Source organism: Mus musculus, chromosome 7, assembly GCF_000001635.26.
Source record: "Mus musculus strain C57BL/6J chromosome 7, GRCm38.p6 C57BL/6J".
In the NCBI taxonomy this organism is placed as follows: domain Eukaryota; kingdom Metazoa; phylum Chordata; class Mammalia; order Rodentia; family Muridae; genus Mus; species Mus musculus.
This window is the reverse complement of record NC_000073.6, coordinates 57925768-57943862: the sequence shown is the minus strand read 5'-3', so window position 1 is coordinate 57943862 and position 18095 is coordinate 57925768.

Genomic DNA, 18095 nt, shown 5'->3' with positions numbered 1-18095 from the left:
TTTCAAACTCATTGAAAACCAACTGGATTAGAAAATTTCCTTCCAAACTGTCACTGCTTCTAGTATCTCTATAAGAGGCCTTTCCTCAGACCCTCCTTCTCTGAAATTCAGACAGGGAGAATATTAAAGTACTCAAATTTCTTAATTACTAGATTTCATAACAGACAGTTGGCTACTGGGGAATATCAGAGATCTGTTATTCAGATCCCTGTTCTGAATCAAGTTCCTCGTTTTAGTCCTTTTCAATCTAGTTTATTTTAATTTATAACATCTTTCTTTTCCTTCTTTATTCCTTCTCATTACTTCACTTCACCTGTTTGCATTTATTAAAGAGGTTCTCAGTTCTAAATCCTCAAGTATATTCTTTTTTTTAAAGGTATTTTTTATTAGGTATTTATTTCATTTACATTTCTAATGCTATCCTAAAAGTCCCCCACAAGCTCCCCCACCCACCCACTCCCACTTCTTGGCCCTAATCTCACCCATCATTTACTCAGTAACTCCAACACTGTTCCAGCCAATGGCAAGGCCTATCCCTTTCCTCATCTGAACACACAACCATCCTTGCTCATTTGCTGGCTTGGATAAATTCACAGACATCATTATGAACATAAAAGAAAAGTAGACCTACTTTTTCGGAGCTGGACAGATATCACAACTCTAATAGACCTCTAAATTATATGACACTTGTGTGCAAAATAGTCTGAAACTTTTTTCAGTTATAACCAACAGCATCCATCTCCTCATTGTTTACACTTCTTTTGTGGCTCAGACTCACCTCTATTTCACAATGCACCCTAATCCCAGATAGGTAATTTCAGTAACATATTATAACATATTTCAATTCAAGACATACAAGAAAGCCTTGACTACATCGGTTAGTGCCTAAGAAGAATGCAGCATCTGGTGCATTCCTTGGTAGCAATTACACTACAAATCAAGAGAGGGCTAGATCTCCTGATGGCAGCAAAAGGAAAACTTTGCCTCTCCTTAGTGGAAGAATATACCTTTTATGTAAATCAACCTGGTTTTATCAAAGACACAGAAAAAAAATAGTTGATCATGCTTCAACAATGGGGGCCAGAATCCATGAATGAAGTGTGTTCATAACTCCTGACTTACACTTGTATTCTCTTATAACCATTTAGACTCTTCCATCCATATACTTTTCTCTAATCTCTGTGCTGGCCTGATTTACCCAGTTTACCATCCAACATGCACACAACGTGTGTAACATTAGAATACAGACACCAGCCTTTAAGCCTAAGACTACAACTTTATTATTATTTTATATCTCTACTTAAACCTTATATTCACTCTCAATTCATTTTTATTAATTTGTGTTTGTCTAGCCATTAACAAATTCCACTTAAGTTATCTCATGGGTTGGCATAGCACCATATGTAATGTTTTTCTAATCCATTGCTTCTTTGTGATGCCCACTCTGTTAATTCTTAATTTTTGATCTTATACGGTCATGTGTGTTCACCTACTATTAGCTGCTTTGATAGATTTTTTTGCTACTTCAAAAGAAACAAACTGGATATAGTACTACCGGAGGATCCAGCAATACCTCTCTTGGGCATATATCCAGAAGATTCCCCAACTGGTAAGAAGGACACATGCTCCACTATGTTCATAGCAGCCTTATTTATAATAGCCAGAAGCTGGAAGGAACCCAGATGCCCCTCAACAGAGGAATGGATACAGAAAATGTGGTACATCTACACAATGGAGTACTACTCAGCTATTAAAAAGAATGAATTTATGAAATTCCTAGCCAAATGGATGGACCTGGAGGGCATCATCCTGAGGGAGGTAACACATTCACAAAGGAACTCACACAATATGTACTCACTGATAAGTGGATATTAGCCCAAAACCTAGGATATCCAAGATATAAGATACAATTTCCTAAATACATGAAACTCAAGAAAAATGAAGACTGAAGTGTGGACACTATGCCCCTCCTTAGAAGTGGGAACAAAACACCCTTGGAAGGAGGTACAGAGACAAAGTTTGGAGCTGAGATAAAAAGATGGACCATGTAGAGACTGCCATATCCGGGGATCCATCCCATAATCAGCTTCCAAATGCTGACACCATTGCATACACTAGCAAGATTATGCTGAAAGGACCCTGATATAGCTGTCTCTTGTCAGAGTATGCCTGGGCCTAGCAAACATAGAAGTGGATGCTCACAGTCGGCTATTGGATGGATCACTTGGCCCCCAATGAAGGAGCTAGAGAAAGTACCCAAGAAGCTAAAGGGATCTGCAACCCTATAGGTGGAACAACATTATGAACTAACCAGTACCCCGGAGCTCTTGACTCTAGCTGCATATGTATCAAAAGATGGCCTAGGCGGCCATCACTGGAAAGAGAGGCCCATTGGACACGCAAACTTTATATGCCCCAGTACAGGGGAACGCCAGGGCCAAAAAAGGGGAGTGGGTGGGTAGGGGAGTGGGGGTGGGTGGCTATGGGGGACTTTTGGTATAGCATTGGAAATGTAAATGAGCTAAATACCTAATAAAAAATGGAAAAAAAAAAAGAAAGAGGATAAATGGTTAGGGACAGATCACTATTATTTAACAAAAAAAAAAAAAAAAGAAACCACATTTTTTTCTTCCCTATAGTCCTTAGTTGTGTGCAAAAGTGACTTTTAATTTCCTGCAATGAAGCCTCTGAAATGGCTCATCACAGGGTCCAACCTTGGATAGGCACAAGGCTCCTTCTTACCAGGGCTGAGTAATTTTGGTGTACTCCTTTGATAATTTCACCCTAATCTCATTGAACATCTGCTGATCTGCATCTATTCTTATCACACCCAACTATTACCTTCCAGTAATTGCTGGCTAAATCATGTATTATTTTAAACAATGACTTCCAGCATACATTGTTCTGGAGTCTCATTCGGTTGAACCCAGGCTCCCTGGCAACAATAGTGAATTAAGCTTTCTCTGTACTCTGGTACATAAAAAGGAATGCTAGGATGATAGTTTACCCCCAGCTTGTTACCTCCTGTGGATGCTTTCTGTGTGTCTGCATTGCATGTGGTAAAGGGACTGGTGTCAAGCTGCCTACATCACCAGCTCTGAATCTTCCACAGCTGGTCACAGAATATGATATGAGTCATATTCACAATAGCCATTACTACCTGGTACATATCAACACTGAAAGCCAGGAGCAATGAGAGTTCCTCTCAGTAGCAATGGAAAATGCTCCTTCCACACAGAACTATCAGGGAGAAGACACTGTACCCTTCCCCAGTTGCCCTTCCTTGATCATCCCACAAAGCATATGGGAAAAACTGATTGGCATACTCACAGTGCTGGGCTCTTAGAGAAGACATATAAGCCTCACTGTTCGTGGACTTGTAGAAACTACATCTTCTAGTGTCTAGGAACTACACTGCTGCACAGAGGAGCTCTTCCCATTGGGGGGCTGAGGGCATTAGAATTATAGCTTAGCCACAGAGGACATAGAAAAAGTCACTGTACAAGAAAAACTGAAGGGTCCTGGTATTTGTCCTGCCCACGTGGAACACCCTCCCTTTGTTCTTACAGAGTTGGCATCACTTTCAAAGAATAGTTGGCTCTCGATTCATTATAAATGACTTTCAATTAGTTGCAAAACCTTCGCTTAAACCAGAAAGATATTGGATGGCTGTCTTAACTGTTTAACTGTACTAATATACATCTGCCCATGATAGAGGGCTCGATGGGAGCCTTACACTATTATAAACTATATTTTGTCTTTATTGTGATTTTTCTCATGTCATCTTTTAATAGAAGAAGATTAATAAAAGCCAGAAACATTTACAATAATATTTCAATGTTCCCATATAAAACCTGTGACTCATTTATCTAGACATTACTTTTGGCTATTTTTTTTTTCTAAATTGTTAAGATTAAGAAAAATCCTTGTGATTTTTCCCTTACCACACACACTTGATATGCGTAGGCTTCTCTGCACATTCCCAGTGTATTTTAAGTCTCCTCCTGCTCCAGATGCGGTCTGCTCCATGTGGGCTGCAATTACTAGCACAAATTACCACCACCACCACCACCACCCTGCTATCAGCTGTTGTAGGGTGGCTTTGTGAACAAAACAAACTTATTTTATATTATCGCTATTAGCTTTAAGTTGATATTCTTCTTGGTCCATACTCATCCACAGCAGGACTGCTTTCTCTCTACCGTCATGACCACTGTAAAAAAAGATGACAGCCATCATTCTGTGACTGCGAGTATGAAATCTTCATTTCCTTGAAGAAAACATACCAAACATCCTAAACAACTAGGGGTCTCCTGTGGGTTGAACACTCACTAACTGAAGAGCCAAATCTTTTACCCTTCATCTATGCAGGAAAATCAGAGACAGTGTGATGGTAAGTATGTACCATGGACTACTCTTCAACTATGCCTTTTTGAAACTTATAAAAGGATTCAGGTCCATTTAACCTCATAAATGTGGACACACTTAAGAACCTGTATGATGGTGTAGTCCAGGGCATATATAACTTCTAACATATATCTTACCAAAAAGGACAGTCTACCACAATGTGCCTTTCAAACTCCTAATCTGAGATCTTTGGGTGTCATTTGATTTTGGAAGAGTATTAGAATTTTTCTTCTAGATAGGTGCAAGTTTTTCTTGTCCTTTTCTCTTTTCCATTTTTTCCTTTATTTTTGTTTTATTTTGGGAGATATTTAATTCCATGGTAGCCAACAATTATTGAAACTTTTTCTTAACTCCATTATTTTTTACTGTATATATCATGATCTTCCAAGATATCATTTTGCATAGGTCAAAAAGTCATTCTAACTTATTCAAATACAAAAAAATTTCTTAATTTTGTTATTTTTTTCAGTTGTCACACTTATTAGTTTAGTTATGCTGTGTCATAAGTACTACCAATTGGAAAACTGGTCTTCCACTTTTATAATCTAAAAGTTCAATGTTAAGCTGTCATGAGGGGAAGAGGTTTTTGTTTGTTTTCATTTTTTGTTTTTGTTTTTGTTTTTGTTCTTTTCTAAAGGCTTGGGTAAAGTCATTCATTTCTTTATTTTTCCCTAAATTATGGTCATTTGCTGACAAACTTTAGCATCCCTTGGCTTATGAAACTTATCACACTGCCTTTATTTTATGTAATATTCTCCCTGTGTGGAGGTTGTACTCAAATACTTGCCCTTTGAATGAGCACTGGTCATATCACATTAGGGGCCCAGCATACTCTATTATCAGTAATTGTCTTCATAATTAGGTCTGTAATGACTTTGTCTCAAAATGTTTACATCGTGATTAGTATTTCAGCATTTGAATTTGGAGTGGGATAAAGTTCACCTCAAAGCCCTCCAGTGATCTTGTTTATATAGTTAGACTAAGTTGCTAACTGTGAGGAAATGGAGGCATTATAAAAGATACACTCTTGTCTTAGATATTAAGCTTATCAACTTGACTACATCAGAATGGTACAATCCAGAATTGGAGAGTACACCTGCAAAGATTTTTGCTTGGTTTGAAGTGAGTTAACCTACTTCTTGTGTAGATCAATGACGTAGGAAGACACATGGCCCCCACAGGTTCATATATTTGAATGCTTGGTCATTAAGGAGTGACACTATTATGAGGTGTGTCCTTGTTATGGGGGAGCTGTGGCCCTTTTTGTAGAAAGTGTGCCAACTGATGATGGGCTTTGGGTTTCAATTGTTCAAGCCAAGCCCTTCCATCCTGCTCTCTCTCTTCCTTTGTAGCCTGCGATGCATGTAGAACTCTCAGCTACTTTCCAGGCTCATGTCTACCTCATACTACTATTCTTCCTGCTGTGATGACAAGAGACTTAACTTTTGAACTGTAGGCCTTCCTCAAGTCATTGATTTCTTTAATAGAAGTTGCTGAGGTCATTATGTCTCTTTACAGCAAAAAGAAACTCTAAGGCAACTATTACACTGAATTTTCTCTGTAGAAATATTACTTTAGAATATGTTCAGTTCACTACAAATTACATGCATGCCCATGTGATATGAGCTGATGTGCATGGAGTAAAGATCTGAGTTTCTAATCGTAGCCATTCACTTTACCACAAAATAAACAAGAAGATGCTCACAAATTCCAAGATTGGAAACCAAATCCTTATTTCTCCTTGTTGAATATGCTAAGAAAATCCATCTATGTTTTAAATTATCATGTGGGTTTACCCTGCAAATGTATGAAAAGAGAGTGAAGTGTCATCTCTTTTAGGGTTTGTTTTTGCTTTTGTAAAATAAAGGCTTACAATATATGTCCCCAGCTCTGGAGATAAGAAAGACACAATTCCTTTATTTCTTACCAATTCAGAAGTAAAATGTGGAGGGAATGCAAGGACAGCTACTAAAAATCTCTGAATGGGAGACTAGAGTGGAATGTAGAGAAGACCGCATGAATTGGAAATCTCTTGGCTCACAGTGAGGCTGACCAACACCTCCTATGCTGATTTTCCTAGCCTAAACACAATGGATCTCCAGAGTTAGAAGTTCACATGGTGGAGTGGACACAGGAAGATAAAAGAGAAATTCTATTTGGGACAGAGTGAAAAGGACTGGTATATTTAATGAACTGAAGTGGTTCCTTTCTTGTATTCCATTCTCTCAGCAATTCAATATAACAGTGGTTGCTCCCCTGGTCAGAAGTGAGGTGCTAAGACTGCACCAATGTAGGACCCTTAAAGGCAGATACGTTTACAATTAATCTTTTCCTTAACAGAAATTAGAACTAAAATCTGGTGTCAGAGATTTGCTTTCAGTACCCCTGGAAAATGTCAGAGTAATGAGTTATTACAAGTTAAGATAATCCCTGAAAATCAGTCCTGTCAAGGTCTCTGGTCAGGCAGATGATGGCAGTCTTGGAAGAGCTGTTTCTGGTTGGCTTCAAATTTTATCATATAGGTTGATGTCTCCTCCTCGGGTTGTGGAATTGCTGACTGTTAAAGATTATGTGGCACTAGAGATATGATAGTATGTGAGAATATAATTCAAACAGTTTATTTCCTTATTTTGGGTTTGTGCTTGATATTTTACCACACAAATTGAACCTTTAAGAATGTTTAACTAGGAGCTGGAGAGATGCTTTAGTGGTTAAGAGCATATATTTTTCACAGGACCCAGAACTGTATCCACATGGCAGTTCACAACCATCTGTATCTCATTTCCAGAGAGGACATCTGAGAACCTCTTCTGGCCTCTACAGGCACACATATGGTACAAACACATACATCTAGACAAAACTCTCCTATACATAAAATAAAAAAGAATGTTTAGGGTAAAACAAAAGCATTATTTTGCCTCTTTTCAGACATCTTTAGAAAAAACCTTAAAAGCTTGCCAATATAGTACCAGTAAAATAATACCAGTGTCCATCACTGACAGCTTGAGGATAGTTAGTCTCTTTATTGTTTACTCAACATATCAACTATTATCTTTGTTGTTGCATCTGACAGTGCTACATAGGGGTGCACATGCATTTTTTTCTCAGATTTTCTTTATCATCTTTTTTGTGTATCTACACTATTATTCCTGAGTCATTGTCTCTGTCTTCACTAACTTCTTTAGACATTTTGTTATAGAACACTCCTTGAGAACAGATTTGTGGTTTATCAATTTTCTATAAAATTTCCCTGAGCTGATTATGAATCTTCACCTTGAAATATGAATAATTTACCTCAAATTCTAAATGAATATATTTATACTATTAATGCTTTACATCTATGATATAAACAGATAGATCTATGAAATAATTGAATATTAATGCTTCATATCTATGATATAGTGGAAGGGCATATGAGCTAGTTGTCTATTTTTTCAGATCTATGATCTAAACAGATGGACCTATGACACAGTCACATAGTAATGTTTCAGATTTATAATATAAACTGGTAGATTTGTAAATTAGTCATATATCTCATCGTGTTTTGTGTTTTCAAATGTAGTTTTACATTGTTTAGTTAAAAAAGAAAGTCAGTAAATATTTATAGCTGGATGAAAATATAGCTACACAAATTATGGCTCTAAGCAGAAAGCATGGAAAGTGAATGTAGAAGGGTACCAGAGAGAAAGGTGGCCTTGGGACAACGAGGTAAGGAGAGCTGTCTTCCCAACAGAAGCATCCACTTTGTAGTATTAATGTCAGTAGGAGATAAACTTACATTGCATTTAGTCCATTTTAAATTCACTACTCACTACTATAACCAAGCACTGTTTAATCCCTCTGCCCTTTGAACATTAATGTGGAGATATTTGGACTCTAGTGCATGGAACATTTTCTCACAAGCCATTTCCTGAGGTCTTAAGTTTAGTAGATGTTCTGATGATAGTTTGCCTTGTAAAAATTTTTCTCAACTGAACAAAAATAAGGAGGATTGGAGATATGACAGAGTATTTTCCCAGCATACACATGGCTCTAAGTTTGCTGCTCAGCACTGTAACACTGTTCACACCCATAATCCTAGCTCTTGAGAGATGGAGGCAAGAGATTCAGAAGTCCAAGGTAATCTTCAGCTGCAGAATGAGTTTGAGGCAGCCTAGGATACCCGAGCACCTGCTCAAAAAACAAACTTAAAAAATTAACAAAGTCACTAGACAGAATTAAGTCTTCTCATAGAGGCCTCATACCTCATGCTAAATTTTCTTTTAAGTTAACTAATGAATTATTATTGTACATATGCCAGCCTGTATGGATGTGTGTGTACTCTGTATATATGCATGTGAGAGTGTGAGTCAGGTGGCAACATTTAGACATTGGTTCTCCCCCTCCAATGTGAGACCCAGTATTGAACTCAGGTCCTTAGTTTTGCTTGGAAAATGATTTTACTCACTGGGCCATCTTGCTAGCTTTGTACTATAAAGTTTTCTTTCTGTGATGCATTAAAAATCTATAAATATGAATATGTTTTTCTTGAGACTAGAGGATTTTCCCCTAGAGCTTATCATTTCTGTCATCATGGGCCCTCCTGTTTTGGGAGTGTTGCATTCCTGTTCTATTGATATCAACGATGAATGCCTCCAATAAGCCTATTAAAACTCTAAATCTCTAAATGGCTATAGTACACACGCGCACATATTTTTCTTCTTTTTGGACACTTGCTGGATACAGAAAAAGATTCAATAATTTCTGAGAACCAAATTTTAAAAGAAATTTAACCCACTCAGTAATTTCTATTCTCATTAGGCAATTAACTTTGTCAGTGTGTCCCTTACAGTAACCATAGTAGTTTCCTTGTTTCCTTTCTGTGTATGTGCTGGAGTATTAACTGCTTATTAATCCATTCAAGAAAAGTCTTCTTGGTAGTTATTTGCTAGTTAGAGGACGAGTTTCTCCATGGATCCATAGTTTGATTTGGTGTTCAGCTTTGAGTTTGAGAATATAACTTTCTACTTCCCGTGGTGGTTTTTTTTTTTTCCTTTTTTTAATGCTTTTTGTTTTCTCTGTTGTTGAAGTCCAGCCTTAAATCATGGTCATCTGATATGATGAAAAGTGGCTATTTCAATCTTCTTGCATCTATTGAGGCTTGCTTTGTGCCCAATTATATTGTAAATTTTTGAGAAGGTTCCTTGTAGTGCTGAGAAGTGTTTGTTTTGGATGGAAGGTTCTACAGATACCTATTAGATCATTTGGTTCATAACTTCTGTTAGTTTCACTCTGTCTGTGTTGAGTTTCTGTTTCAATTACCTGTCCCTTGGTAAGAGTGGGGTATTGAAGTCCTCCACTATTATTGTGTGGAGTTCAATGTGTTTCGAGCTTTAGTTATGTTTCTTTCCATCTTATACTTTATTCCCACCCCTCTGATTTACTCACTTTTTCCCCTCTCAAGTTTATTATCTCTCTTCTTCCTTTAATATATATGTGTGTGTTTATTTGTGTGGGCGCGTGCACATGCGCGTGCACACATGCATTTTTTGAAGCAGGGGCTGGACACCAATGTCACTTGTTTTATGTTTTTGATTAGAGGATTTCTAAGATGAGCTCCTCCTTCATTCAAGTAGCTTTTTTCTGTAGCAGATAGAAGCTACTACAAATATCCTGAACTGCTGCTTGCTAGAAACATCATAGAGCATTGAGTACTCCTTTTTAAACCAGAGAAGTTCCCAACTTCTCTTCTACATATCTATTGTTATAGCTACCAAATGTATAGCTTAAACTCTGCATCAAAGAAGTTTCTTTTTACAACAAATGGAGGAGCTCGTCCTTAGTGGTGCTGATGATGCTGCTCACTGTTTTGCTGATGGAACCTCCTTGCTTCACTTTGCAAGGAAATAGTAAAATCACCATAGAGTAGAAAGTGTGGCTATGTGAAAATCATAGGCACAGCCTCAGATGTTTTATGTTGCCTCACATATGGCTGCCTTGGAGGTTCAGATGCAGCAGTGAACTCCAGCCTTGAGTCAAGTTCAACAAACACTGAGAGTAAAATCATCTTCAGTATAACTCAAGTCTCATATGTGCATCTTCTCTGCTAAGACAAATGTTCTTAAATTACGCCCTGTGCCAATAATAGTGCCCTGTGGCACTTTAAATGTCAGCGCAGTTTAGTAGGTGCCTTCTGAACTTTTCAACTGCTGATATTTCTTCTTCTGACTTATATATTGACTGATGGTGATTGTCTGTGTTCTATCAAAATGACAAAATGAATGAGAATATCAACTTAAGTAAGAAGGATTTTGTTAGACTCAGAGTTTCAGATACTGCTATCTGTGGATACTCGAGAACATTATTCCTGAAACATGATATAGTAGAACAACAAGGTGAGGTGTACACAGTGAGGCAGAGCTGCTTGTCTGGAGCTGACTGGAAACAAGATAATGGAAGAGGAAATAGGAAGGGGAAAGCAGGTGAGGGTGAGAAGGAGATTAGACAATGGATAGTCCACAAGCACAGAGCCACAAAGACCCATCCATCCCTCCATCCAGTTGCCACACTTCTAGTTATTATCTTCACCCAGTATCCCATAAACCCACGAACATATTAATGAGCTAGTCCACCGAAGAGGCCAGAATCGTCATCATTTCCACAAAAGATCTTGCCTGTGAACATAACCATCTTGAAGTAAAATATAATTTGCATATCTGGATATATTTCCACTCAACGGTCACAGAGCAACTGATCTCAAGACACTGATTTTTCTCTTCAAACTATGCTCAATGCCTTTGGAAAGAAAGCTGATAATGTTCTGCCAGTTTATTTCTATCCATGCCATCATTGCCACTGGGTCAAATCCCAGGTTGCCATCCCTCACAGTGCCATTCTGATCATAGACTTGCAATAGGCATGATGGTGAAAACTTCCCATGCAGACAGCCTTCTTGACGCCATCACAAGACCCACCTAAAGAGCTATTATGTGGTCTTGCCAGAACAGCTGGCTTGTGCTAAATACAATGTTAATCTGTGTTTTATTTGTTTGTAACCATGTCTTCCTGTGGTTAGGATATTATTTTGTAGCATTTCATTTAATCATTAGTGAAAACCAGTGGACACCTAAGATACAAATTAAATAAGTGAATTGAGTAGTGAATAAAGTCTATTTGTAAGTCAGTCAGTTACTCATCAGACAACAAATAAATGCAAAGATATGATTGGTTAAATGATTTGTGCTTGTAACGCAGAGATTAGAGTGACTTCCAGTTTTCACTTCTCATCATTTCCACTCACTGGAAATGGTAAGTTATAACTCCTCTTGCCCCTGAAGTAGTGGGGAAAGTTGACAACTTCAGCGCATGATGGATATTTTCCTGAAAATGCACATCAGTCAGCTTACCTTCACTATAAGGCATGCCAGATGCAGGCTGTTTATGAGGGGTAAATTCACTGAGCTCAGTTTCAGCAGCTAAAGTATCACAAGGTTTATCTCAGGTTTCTGCAAGGCAAGAGTAATACCTGTATCAATCATGGTATACATGGGGAGAAATGGTGCCAACAGGTGCAGGAGCAAATGTGTGCTATGCCTCCCTCCAGAACAGCAAGGAGGGGTGTACACCAGCCTAGTCCTTTTAGAGTAACATTTTCTGAGAAGGAATTATACATGGACTCCCTGCAAAGAGAAAGCATGATCCATGTAGGATTATCTCAATGTGCACACCCTTACTCAATAGACAAACAACTGCAGTGATAGAGAACTGAAGTTTGGGTGATTGGGAGTAAACTTAAAACCTGTGAGCAGACAATGTTGGGTGGGATGTGAACTGAGAGCACTGCCAAGATGTGACACTAAACATTCTCCCTGATGTCATCTGCCCATCAACTAGATCATACAGTCAAATGGCTTAAAGTATCTTTCCCTGTGCACCACCATGCCTGGCCTTTCCCAAAGTTCAGACCTGAGGCAGCATTCTTTGCATTTGCCAGTCTTAAAAAATGAGGATCTTGGTTCCGGGACTCAGCAGAACTTAGGAAATTAGTCTGAACAGGTGAGAAGGTGCACCAGAGAACCGGCCAGCTTCTGGGACAGGCAGAAGCACAGAGCCGCTGAGGCAGCACCCTTGGCGGGCCACAGACAGCCGGCCACCGTCCGGACCAGAGGACAGGTGTCCGCCTGGCTTGGGAGGCGGCCTCAGCCTCAGGAGCAGCGGTCGCCATCTTGGTTCTGGGACTCCCTGGAACTTAGGAATTTAGTCTGCACAGGTGAGAGTCTGCACCACAGAAGCTGACAGCTTCTGGGAACTGCCAAAGCAACACAGCTTCTGAGAAAGGCCCTGTTTTGGGCCTTCTTCTTCGGCACACCTTCCCTGTAAGAGAGCTTGCCAGCAGAGAGTGCTCTAAGCACTGAAACTCAGAGGAGAGAATTTGTCTCCCAGGTCTGCTGATAGACGGTAACAGAATCACCAGAAGAACAATCTCTAAACAGAGTCAACTATAACTACTAACTCCAGAGATTACCAGATGGCGAAAGGTAAACGTAGGAATCTTACTAACAGGAACCAAGACCACTCACCATCATCAGAACCCAGCACTCCCACTTCGTCCAGTCCAGGACACCCCAACACACCCGAAAACCTAGACCTAGATTTAAAAGCATATCTCATGATGATGGTAGAGGACATCAAGAAGGACTTTAATAAATCACTTAAAGAAATACAGGAGAACACTGCTAAAGAGTTACAAGTCCTTAAAGAAAAACAGGAAAACACAATCAAACAGGTAGAAGTCCTTACAGAAAAAGAGGAAAAAACATACAAACAGGTGATGGAAATGAACAAAACCATACTAGACCTAAAAAGGGAAGTAGACACAATAAAGAAAACTCAAAGTGAGGCAACACTGGAGATAGAAACCCTAGGAAAGAAATCTGGAACCATAGATTTGAGCATCAGCAACAGAATACAAGAGATGGAAGAGAGAATCTCAGGTGCAGAAGTTTCCATAGAGAACATCGGCACAACAATCAAAGAAAATGGAAAATGCAAAAAGATCCTAACTCAAAATATCCAGGAAATCCAGGACACAATGAGAAGACCAAACCTACGGATAATAGGAGTGGATGAGAATGAAGATTTTCAACTCAAAGGACCAGCAAACATCTTCAACAAAATTATTGAAGAAAACTTCCCAAATCTAAAGAAAGAGATGCCTATGAACATACAAGAAGCCTACAGAACTCCAAATAGACTGGACCAGAAAAGAAATTCCTCCCGACACATAATAATCAGAACAACAAAATGCACTAAATAAAGATAGAATACTAAAAGCAGTAAGGGAAAAAGGTCAAGTAACATATAAAGGCAAGCCTATCAGAATTACACCAGATTTTTCACCAGAGACTATGAAAGCCAGAAGAGCCTGGACAGATGTTATACAGACACTAAGAGAACACAAATTCCAGCCCAGGCTACTATACCCAGCCAAACTCTCAATTACCATAGATGGAGAAACCAAAGTATTCCATGACAAAACCAAATTCACACATTATCTCTCCACGAATCCAGCCCTTCAAAGGATAATAACAGAAAAAAACCAATACAAGAACGGGAACAATGCCCTAGAAAAAACAGGAAGGTAATCCCTCAACAAACCTAAAAGAAGACAGCCACAAGAAGAGAATGCCAACTTTAACAACAAAAATAACAGGAAGCAACAATTACTTTTCCTTAATATCTCTTAACATCAATGGTCTCAACTCCCCAATAAAAAGACATAGACTAACAAACTGGCTACACAAACAAGACCCAACATTTTGCTGCTTACAGGAAACACATCTCAGAGAAAAAGATAGACACTACCTCAGAATGAAAGGCTGGAAAACAATTTTCCAAGCAAATGGTATGAAGAAACAAGCTGGAGTAGCCATCCTAATATCTGATAAGATTGACTTCCAACCCAAAGTCATCAAAAAAGACAAGGAGGGGCACTTCATTCTCATCAAAGGTAAAATCCTCCAAGAGGAACTCTCAATTCTGAATATCTATGCTCCAAATAAAAGGGCAGCCACATTCATTAAAGAAACTTTAGTAAAGCTCAAAGCACACATTGCACCTCACACAATAATAGTGGGAGACTTCAACACACCACTTTCACCAATGGACAGATCATGGAAACAGAAACTAAACAGGGACACACTGAAACTAACAGAAGTGATGAAACAAATGGAGCTGACAGATATCTACAGAACATTTTATCCTAAAACAAAAGGATATACCTTCTTCTCATCACCTCATGGTACCTTCTCCAAAATTGACCACATAATAGGTCACAAAACAGGCCTCAACAGATTCAAAAATATTGAAATTGTCCCATGTATCCTATCAGATCACCATGCACTAAGGCTGATCTTCAATAACAAAAAAAATAATAGAAAGCCAACACTCACGTGGAAACTGAACAACACTCTTCTCAATGATACCTTGGTCAAGGAAGGAATAAAGAAAGAAATTAAAGACTTTTTAGAGTTTAATGAAAATGAAGCCACAACGTACCCAAACCTTTGGGACACAATGAAAGCATTTCTAAGAGGGAAACTCATAGCTCTGAGTGCCTCCAAGAAGAAACGGGAGAGAGCACATACTAGCAGCTTGACAACACATCTAAAAGCTCTAGAAAAAAAGGAAGCAAATTCACCCAAAGGAGTAGACTGCAGGAAATAATCAAACTCAGGGGTGAAATCAACCAAGTGGAAACAAGAAGAACTATACAAAGAAATAACCAAACGAGGAGTTGGTTCTTTGAGAAAATCAACAAGATAGATAAACCCTTAGCTAGACTCACTAGAGGGCACAGGGACAAAATCCTAATTAACAAAATCAGAACTGAAAAGGGAGACATAACAACAGATCCTGAAAAAATCCAAAACACCATCAGATCCTTCTACAAAAGGCTATACTCAACAAAACTGGAAAACCTGGACGAAATGGACAAATTTCTGGACAGATACCAGGTATCAAAGTTGAATCAGGATCAAGTTGACCTTCTAAACAGTCCCATATCACCTAAAGAAATAGAAGCAGTTATTAATAGTCTCCCAACCAAAAAAAGCCCAGGACCAGATGGGTTTAGTGCAGAGTTCTATCAGACCTTCAAAGAAGATCTAATTCCAGTTCTGCACAAACTATTTCACAAAATAGAAGTAGAAGGTACTCTACCCAACTCATTTTATGAAGCCACTATTACTCTGATACCTAAACCACAGAAAGATCCAACAAAGATAGAGAACTTCAGACCAATTTCTCTTATGAATATCGATGCAAAAGTCCTCAATAAAATTCTCGCTAAGCGAATCCAAGAACACATTAAAGCAGTCATCCATCCTGACCAAGTAGGTTTTATTCCAGGGATGCAGGGATGGTTTAATATATGAAAATCCATCAATGTAATCCATTATATAAACAAACTCAAAGACAAAAACCACATGATCATCTCGTTAGATGCAGAAAAAGCATTTGACAAGATCCAACACCCATTCATGATAAAAGTTTTGGAAATATCAGGAATTCAAGGCCCATACCTAAACATTATAAAAGCAATCTACAGCAAACCAGTAGCCAACATCAAAGTAAATGGATTGAAGCTGGAAGCAATCCCACTAAAATCAGGAACTAGACAAGGCTGCCCACTTTCTCCCTACCTTTTCAACATAGTACTTGAAGTATTAGCCAGAGCAATTTGACAACAAAAGGAGATCAAGGGGATACAAATTGGAAAAGAGGAAGTCAAAATATCACTTTTTGCAAATGATATGATAGTATACATAAGTGACCCCAAAAATTCCACCAGAGAACTCCTAAACCTGATAAACAGCTTCGGTGAAGTAGCTGGATATAAAATAAACTCAAACAAGTCAATGGCCTTTCTCTATACAAAGAATAAACAGGCTGAGAAAGACATTAGGGAAACAACACCCTTCTCAATAGTCACAAATAATTTAAAATATCTTGGCGTGACTCTAACTAAGGAAGTGAAAGATCTGTATGATAAAAACTTCAAGTCTCTGAAGAAAGAAATTAAAGAAGATCTCAGAAGATGGAAGGATCTCCCATGCTCATGGATTGGGAGGATCAATATTGTAAAAATGGCTATCTTGCCAAAAGCAATCTACAGATTCAATGCAATCCCCATCAAAATCCCAACTCAATTCATTTTTTTAATAGCTGAGTAGTATTCCATTGTGTAAATGTACCACATTTTCGGTATCCATTCCTCTGTTGAGGGGCATCTGGGTTCTTTCCAGCTTCTGGCTATTATAAACAAGGCTGCTATGAACATAGTGGAGCATGTGTTCTTCTTACCGGTTGGGACATTTTCTGGATATATGCCCAGGAGAGGTACTGCGGGATCCTCCGGTAGTACTATGCCCAATTTTCTGATTGGTGTAAGGGAATCTAGTCATCTGCATGAAAGGGAATGAAATTAGACCCACATATTGCACAAAACCTAGTTCCAAAGAGATCAAAGGCATAAAATGAAACCTGAAACATTGAAAATGCTAGAAGAAAACTTAAGCAGTATAGTATATTACATATTCAGGAAGGAAATAACTTCCTGAATAGGACTTCATTTGCTCAAGAATTAAGGCAAACTATTGACTAGTGGCCTCACGAAAGTAAAAAGCTTTCCATGCCTAAGGAAACAATCACCTGAAGATGAAGATGAAGGCCATAAAATGGGAGTGGGTCTTTGTCAGCAATGCTTTTTGACAAAGAATCTATATCCAGAATGGACAAAACATACAAAAGACAAATGACCTACTTGAAAAATGGGATAGTGACTTCTCATAAAAAGAAAAAAAATGGTTACAAAACAGCTCAAAACAATGCTCTCCTATTTAGGTTTCTTGAAGATTTGGGGATAGGAGCTTCCAATAAGAGAGAATGTTCTACATTTGTCCTTCAGAGTCTGGGTTGCCTCAGACAATATGATCCTTTCTAATTCCACTCATTTATCTGCAAAGTTCATGATTTCAGGTTTTGTCATAGCTGTAGAGTGTTCCATAGTGCACAAGTGCCACATCCTTGTTATCCACTGTATTAGTTACTCTGCTGTTGCTGTGGAGAGATATCATGACCAAACTGTTCATGTAAAAATCTTACAAAACACACAGTTCTATGTATGAATATGCATATATTGTTATAATGAATTTTACTTATCTGGGCTGATAGTGTTCCTTCCAAGGGTCAAAGACCACCTAACAAAAACCGCAATACTAGACATAAGAGGTTTTCCTTTGAGTTCTTGGTCAGAGCTGTCCATGAGACTCCCAAAGTATACAGCCTATTGCTCTTGATTGCCCCGAGAGAAGGAAGATAAGTTCTTTTTACTAAACACACTGTGTACTTCAGAAACAGGTCCCAGAGATCCCTGCACCAGACTTTCCGTGAGAATTAGGTTTCATGTTACCAGAAAACACTAAACAAGGTTAAAAGGAGAAATATAGCCTAGAGTCTTATATAGCTATGATCCCCATAAACCCTATCAATGACCAAAATGGCACAAGAACACTACAAGTGAAGTAGGGGCACACATATCTTAATGGAAAGACACAAAAATGAAAACAAAACAAAAACAAAATCCTGTAATTGGACTTAAAATTCACTCAAAAAGAGAAATCCTGTATTTGGTACTAGAAACCTGGCTA